Raw genomic sequence first — 8,462 nt, forward strand, 5'->3', positions numbered from 1 at the left:
GCCGTCATTCTCTGTTATTAACAAGCCATTAAAAACCCCTTGTCATGACGACCACATTGGAGCATCTTCTTGATGTTCTCTGAAGCGGCACATGGAAATAAACAAAGAGGCCTTTGCATCTTACGCAGACCGAGAAGCGTGAATCAACCGCTCAACAAAATGCAGGAGTTCACCCCAGAATGCCTCAAAAAGTTTGAACAGACCCGACATATGCTTGAGCAGAGAGAGAGAGAGGGAGAGAGAGAGGGAGGGAGGGAGAGTCAAACTGATATCTGAAACCAGGGCGTTAGGGTCATAATAAATAGTCCTGGGGAGGAGACAGCCCAATACAAGTTCAAGCGTGAGGACGACAACATGAAATGGCTTTGACCTCTAACCCTGAATATGTAGGGCAGTGTGAGATTAATGTTGGGCATTATCTACAATAATGCTCCTCTCTCCATCATGACTGTGAGGACAGCAGCATCATTGTGACTAGATCTAAAAAGATGAAAAACAGCAGGACAGAAAAAAAAAAAAGAAAAGCACATGGGTAAATGTTTCTCAAGAGCTCTCAATAGGCGCATCATCTAAGGCTATGGTTACACATGTCATTTCAGTATGACTTTTATGTTTCTGCCTGAAGCACGAGCGTATTAAGTGACAAGGTCAAAGTGCACAACAATTTGATTTTTCCTTTGTTGCCATTGGATCTTCAAAGCCACATGTGGAAGTACTCAGGCTCTGACTGAGATCAGAATCTCACACATTTTTGATTCTAATAAATACAGCCACATCAGATGCCACGACCGCCACTTTTCAGGCGAGAGTGTGGACATACAGCAGTGTGATCTTTTGGGCTCAGAAATCACATTAAAGCGGACAACTGGAGCGGCAGCCACCATGATGCGCAGCATGCATCAGCGCACCGCAGAGCCGAGAGAGGCGCAGAACAGAATTTAGATGGATCAGATGGATGCAATGTGGACTGCTACATAACTGCTGCGTTAGTACACGAAGCAACTCATGGTCTGTAGGATTGAATATGATTTGTCATCGCAGGGTTTGAATGATGATTGTTTTATAATCCAGGTCTTCTGATATGTGAGTTACACTGCCCATTGATCTCCGCAGCAGCACTGAACTGTGAAACTTGTTGTATCTGACCGCTCGGGCTGTGTTACAGGGCCAACGGTGTGTTATAGTTTGTTCAACATGGAGGTCCCCTCGTAGGGCCGTCCAAACCAAACAGGAGTTGTGTTCTGCTCTCTGTGGGGGTATGGAGGAGCGTGAGGAATTAACATGCCCGTGTGTGTGTGTGTGTGTGTGTGTGTGTGTCTGTGTCTGTGTCTGTGTGTGGTGCAAGGACTGATGGTTGGTTCTGGAAATGCTCCTAGTTTAACACCTTTGCATGGTATTGGGTAAGACGTTTTGGTTTCAGAGCTCAGCACTGGGGGTCTGATAGATGTTTGTGTGCAGGCTCAGGGGATTTGGTATGGATCAACTATTGGCCAGTCATCATCTGGTGCCTGATGTTGTCATAGTTTGTCCAGAAAGTACAGTGCTGTGCACATTTGGGGGACGGATTAACCGGCAATGTCTTGAGCTCATAAAAATAAAAAGGGGAGAAGTTTGAGCCAAATGTTTCGCATGTTGTGTATCCTCCAGGATGTTTACCGTTGCTATAAGTGACTTTCCTGTGTACCTCAGGAATATTTTATGGGTGGACAAAACCATAGGTCACACTCTAACGTACAAGAGGTCCCTCAGGATTGCTGGAACTTGTCTGTTTAAAGGCTGTTTTAGGATGCTGTTAAACAGACAAAAACATCCAGGTGAAAACTGCTCCCACGTCTAAATCACCACATTGTTGTAGGAGTTTTCTGTCAAACTTTATTTCTTCGCTGCATTTCATTACAGGCTCAAGTCACCAAGTTATGAAAAAAACAAAAAAACATTAGAAATATGTGTTCACTTTCTTGGTTAGAGTTAGGTGAAAATACTTATTGTCATGTTTGCTTAATATAAATCGGAATCCAGCGGGGCAATTAGCTTAGCTTAGCAAGACTTGAAGCAGGAGGAACAGCTAGTGTGGCACCAAAAGAAATCTGCCAACAAAACATCTCTAGATTAGTACAAAAAACAAAATGTAAAAACAATACATTATTATACTTTATGTTAAGATAAGCCAAGCTAACCTCCTGCTGGTTCTAGCTTCGTATTACAAGACATGACAGTGGCGTTGATCCTCCTATCTAAATCTTGGAAAGAAAGCGAGTGAGTATTCAGTATTTTTCAGCTTTTGTGGGATCAGTTTTGGTTTTGACTTGTCCAAGTTCTGAGACCTAGAAATCTCGCAACTTTTAGATCTCTGCTTCCTATCCGATTTAACTGGGGTGACAAGATTTTTGTTTGTGGTGCTCACGGCATTGGAAAAATACATTTAAAAATTTCCAGTAACAGTGTCCTAATTTCTCCGGATAATCCACATGACATGCTGGCAACAGTTTTTGTAAGGGACACGATTGATAGATTTTCATTGAAAACAATCTATTGCTTATCCAGGGTGATCGTGACATTGTCTCTGGAAAGACATTTATTTCTTATAATATAGAGTCTCAATTCTGAAATCACCGCAAACAAATTTCCATTGTACTGGGGCGGAGGCAGAAATCTCAGTGACAGCAAATAAAACCAAAACTATTTGCATGGCTAGATACCACCAGTGGAAAGTGATAAAATATGTTTTTGTGGATTTGGGTGAGCTAATCCTTCAATACTTATTTGTGGCAAAGAATGCCCTGCTTCAGCTGTAAGACTGGTACCAGAATATAGGATACAAGTGTCCAGTAAAACACAGATTGCCTACAAGCGGGGATTCATGGTTTCTGGCCAGATTCAGACAGCCCGACCTAACAAGGAGACACAGGTTGGAGGGCAATGAAAGACCAGAAATCCCGCCATGCGAATGTCATGCACTTCGCCTGGTAGGTAGGTGTGTGAGTGTGAGAAAGAGCAGGGGTGTGTTTTTGTGTGTGTGTGACTATGGAGACTATAGTTATGCTAGGGGGTGTAACTCTGTGACCCATTCACATGGTTAATAAAACATTCATAGAAGCAGAGGAATGTTATGGTTTTTGTGTGCATGCATGTGCGGGCAAACGTGTGTGTGTGTGTGTGTGTGTGTGTGTGTGTGTGTGTGCGTGCGCACGCCTGTGTGTGAGAAGAGGGAGAATGTGTGTGTGTGTGTGTGTGTGTGTGTCCTTGTGTCTGTGATGTTGGGCCTCCTGCAGTGACCCCACGGAGTGCACCATTCTGTCCGCAAACAAAGGGCTGGCTGTTCCCCCCCACTTCAACCATGGACTGCTCCAACGCTGCCGACCGTTCGCCGCCGAGCTAACCAAATATTTCCCTTCCTGCTCTGAATTTGTCTCAATAAATAGTTTTGTGTTTTGGGGTTTTCTTTCTCCTCTGGCTCTTTGCTTTTGATAGACGACTCCTGAACACACACAGGTGGTCATGCAATTTCGTCTCATCCTTTTTTTACCTGAGGTTGAAAACCTGGAGGACAGGACCAGACTTCTCTGGGTTTCACCTCATGTGACATCTTGACTTTTGTATGATGAAACCGTCCCACAGTACAATGGGCCTCTGTGGGAGTATTACTTCATGTTTAATTGACATCTGACTGATTCAGATTAATTTTGTTCACTTCTGTCTGCACAGCCCGTGGCAAAGTATAGAGAGATGCATTGTGCTTAAGATCTCACTGACTGACAGAGTATTTTCTCTGAGCACGGCTCAAACCACTTGACAGGAGGGCTGATCGGTGATTAAGGAAAATAAATGGAATATGTGTGTGTGTGTCTCTCTCTGTGTGTGTGTGTGTGTGTGTGTGTGTGTGTGTGTGTGTGTGTGTGTGTGTGTGTGTGTGTGTGTGTGTGTGTGTATGTGTGTGTGCTTGCATGTTCCAAACCTTGCAGGATTGATGTCCTTTCCCGGGTCTGACATATAGCCTTTGTCCTGTGTCTCTCCATCTCTCAATGGCCATGTTATTCACTGACAGAAATATCAAGGTTGCGCTATGTACCTCGACTAATTACTAATAGATTATTATTTTTTTGTGGTTCACATTCATGTTGTTAGCGTGTTTTTCTGCGCAGACACCGTTTGCCATGCCAACAATAATTGCCCCCATGAAAGCGTTTTTCTAATACCATAAAAATCTTGTTTGTCAGTTATTGCTTATCCATTCATACAGTGCAGTCTCCAGTTAGACTTATTTTACAGACAGTGCTAAGTGAGCAACTCTGTGCTCAGACACTGAGGTAACTCAGTGTGCAGTGTTTGCTGGGAATGCAGAATATTCTAGAGAGAGTGTGATTTGAGCTGTGACTGGTGGTGTTGTGTTTACTCTGACGCCCATGATATTCATTACAGGCTGCGCTGTGTGCTGCTACTTCCTGAACACGTCCCATTGGCCCGTGACCTTCACCTCCACAGGCTTCCCTTAAACCCCATTGGGCTGGAGCCAGGATGGAGGAAATTGCACTGGGAGATTGATTGGCTAAATCCTTTAATTATTTTGATTTCACAAAGTCTGAGTAGCCTTTGGTCGTTGACTGTTTCAAACAAAGATGGGAATGTTTCACCTTCTTGACAGGCCACACTTTTTCTAGAGAAAAAAAAAAAGTATTCCAAAAAATCAAGTGAAATTTGAGGTTTTATTTGAGATCTGGGATTTGCCGCAGGTTTCATAATATTGTTAGAAAACAGAGACGAAACACTTGGGAATGAGTTTGAGTATTTTAACTGTAAAACAAATCAAAGGGCACTTATTTGTCACTTCCTCCTCACTTCACATTTCTGGTGTTTTTTTAAATTGACTTCTGAGATGGGAAGAATAGACGAAGTGTATTTCTTCACTGGGATGTGATAATTTTGTGCGTGCATGCATGGGTGTTTTACCAGAACGTGATATGCCCACACACATTCAGTACAATATCCTGCTGAGATTTACATGGGGTTTGTTTCTTTTGGGCTTTTACCCAACGGCCTCAAGGCTCCTTTAAAAAAAAAAAAAGCCTGTTATCCCAGAGCTCTGGCTCTCTAAAGAAAGCAGATATGTAATTTGTGTTGGGAATATGATGGCAGGGCCTTTTCATAGCTTGATGGATCTGTCAGACTGACCCTTGCTCTAATTTGCTTCTGTCTCCATCATTTAGCGAGGTGGTGGGTGATATTTCCCAATAAATTTAGCTTCCTAGCAGAGCAATAACTACGATATCTATTTCCCATTAGTGGGGGTTCAGGCCTCCTGTCGCTCTCTGGCCTCTAATTGGACGTGACCGTTGCTTCGGTGATGTCATGTTCGCGGTTTTCAGTAAGTGAAAAGCCCGATAGTGGTGGGTGACTGATTTGCTGAATGTCAGGAAAGTAGAGATCGAAAAAAAAAGAAACATGTTGTTATATTTCCAAGTCATGTTGAATCAGTTTGATATTTCATGATTCTGGCAGTCGCTGACACAAGAACAAACATTTCATCCACTGGGGTCTATTGTCTCTGTTGATGTTACAGGCAGGTCAGCGTACAGAATAAATATACAGTACGAGAGAGTGAGATCCATGTACATTGTCAGCCCTGGAAAGCCTGCTGTAAGGTCAAGGCCAGAGCAGCGGTAGCTAATCTCACAGGAACGCGGATTCAATTAATATCAGTGAAGGCCCTTTGTTGATAACTTCCTGGTTTTAAACAAAGTGACCCTTCAGATTTTTCTACATTATTACTTTCATTCTGGCAACAGACAAGAAGACAAAGGGAAATTTTTTTTTTGAATGAACACAGGGAACCGGCAGCACAACATGTTAGGGAGAACACCAAGATGTTTTTAGAAAAAGGGTTCACAGGGAGAGATGTGGTCACATTGTTGCTGTTAAATAAATCGAATCAATATGAAAATATAAAAAAAATATATCAATATTCCACAATGTAAGAATATGGGACTTTGAAGAAAAGAGATGTCAAGCTCCACTTTACAGCTGACTATGTTTTACTTTTTTTTTTCTTTTTTCTTTCAAAACTGCAGTCCTGGCATTCCCCTGATTCTGACTTTGCTTTAGTGTGTCCACACAAAAGTACAAATCGTGATGACAGATTTCCCCTGGATAAAGCTCAAGATTTGGTTTGTGAACAGGAAATACTAAAAGGGCTATAATAGCTGATGTGCCTGCCGGTTGTGTGGCTGCTACTGAGTGGTAGAGAGCCACAAGATGGAATACAGCAGATTGTACAAAATAAGACATTGGCTGCTAAAGTTTCAGACGTTTGACGACTATGTGGTTAAAATGAACAATGTCAAATTTCACGTTACCTTACTTTTATGGTTCAGTGCAGTGGACAGCGCTTCATGATCGATGGTCCTAGTCCACCTTATCATAAATGTTATTTATGAATGGTTTTGGATGGGGTGGACACAGGCTGTTAACATTCAGTCTCCATGTAAACTGAAACCTCAGCCCTGGTTCAGAGTCTTTCTGATTCACAAGGCTTTTTACTGAACTGAATGGACTTCCCCTCCTGACACGGTGGGAGCAGCAGGGAAGCGGTGTCAGATGTTACAGAGCGTGTGTATATACAGAGTGTGTGCACGTGCACATGTGTCTGTTGTGTGCTTGCTCCAAGGCCATGGCCACGGACCATGAGGTCTTCACATTATGTCTGTTGTTTAATCTCTCCTACCACCACAGGCGGACTCTATGAAGGAAAAAAAAAATGACATAAGTATAAATAAATAAATATAGAAATTAATTCATGTATTTATGCATTTATTTAAATATTTATTCATTTACTTATGTATTTATTTCTGTATTTCTACATTTTTACATTTCTTTATTTATTTTTGTGTCCTTATATGTTAGTAAGGTGGGCGGTCCTAATTCAGTCTACAGCCGGATTGGTTACAACGGTGTGATCGACTGGACGGTTCTACTACCACTGCCTTGACTTGAATGGTAGACCAACAGGAGCCTTGCCTTTCCAGCGTTGCCAACTTAGCGACTTTGACACCACATGGTTAAGTGGTTGAGAAAATCTAGTTCCGAAGAAAAGGTCTGTTTGACAGCAAGATAAAGTGGTGAAAGTAATCAAAATATAGCCAACACTTCAACTGATATTGGCTTTTTCCACTGGGTGTTTTTTTTTAAAGTGGCTAAAACATGTTTTTGTGGCTGGCCCCGTCCATAGCAGTGCACTGCTCAGCTTCTGTCCCAGGACTGCCGACTGCTTCTCCAAACCGAGAGGGTGCCAATCCGAATCTACTGCAACACACTGACTATCTACCTCACACCCCATGTCAAATAACTTGAACTATCACTTTAATGGACGGCCTTTCGGTCACTATTTCAAACTCTATGCGAACAGAAACAGAAAAAACATGTACATGAGAACAGCTTTATTTACATTCAGAGTCTCTACTATAAAAATTTGCCTGAATAACACTCGCACAAATGCACGCTCCTCCTGTACTCCCCTCTGCCTCCTGTGCCTCAGACATGAGGTAGGGACAGATGAGAGATTTGAATAGGAGACGTCTGATGTCATGCTTGGCAGCTAAATAAGCCTGGACCAAGAAAAATATTCTGTCTAACAAGTCGTTAGTGCAGTGATTCTAGTGGAATGGGAAATAAGCTAATTTGTTGGAAGTGAAACACTGTGAATGTGTATCTTTTACCTTCTGGATGCAATGAGTGCAACTTCGTGCCCTCACAATTTTTTTAGGAGTTTTGCCCTGGAAAAATAATTAAAAATCAATTAAACCATAGTTAAATGAGCACGTGTGTGTGTGACAGCAGTAGCTACGATCTCACCAACACACACCAACACATCCTTTTTAATAGAGTTGTGCGTGGGGTCATATTAGGGAGATAAAGCTGTAACAGGAGTGCAGATCGGGTCATGACAGTGGCAGGGGTGAGACATGTGGCACACACCAGAGTATGTCTGCTAACACCCAGACGTCTGCTGTACCACACAGAGCCGATTGTTCCACAGCCATGGGCCCTTCCATTCAGGATCCAGCACTTCACCGGTCCATCCCGGGCCCAGAGAGGACTCCCCTCTCCTGGGGTGACTAATGCTGAATGACAGCCAGACACTGATCAAAGCTGCTCCTGGAAGCCCCGCTGTCACAGTTGGGTGGGGGCAGAGAGTAGACGATAAGTGGAGAGACAGGAGCAGTATGCCCGGTCTGGACCTGGGCCAAGGATCAAGGATCAGACAGCATGGCTGGACTTTATTAGCTTCATCACAGACAATACACTCTCCACAGTGGACCTCCACCATTGCCAGATTATCTCATCTCTCTTTAGAGCCCAGTGGCCCAGAGCCATGCCACACTGGAGTTCTGGAGCAGGAAGGGATGCCTGGTTAATGGGTGCTGAGTCTCGCTGTTCCGCTTTTGTTTGCTATCATCTTCTTACTTTTT

The sequence above is a fragment of the Seriola dumerili genome, unplaced genomic scaffold (genome assembly GCF_002260705.1).
Source record: "Seriola dumerili isolate Sdu_G_001 unplaced genomic scaffold, Sdu_1.0 BDQW01000024.1, whole genome shotgun sequence".
In the NCBI taxonomy this organism is placed as follows: Eukaryota; Metazoa; Chordata; class Actinopteri; order Carangiformes; family Carangidae; genus Seriola; species Seriola dumerili.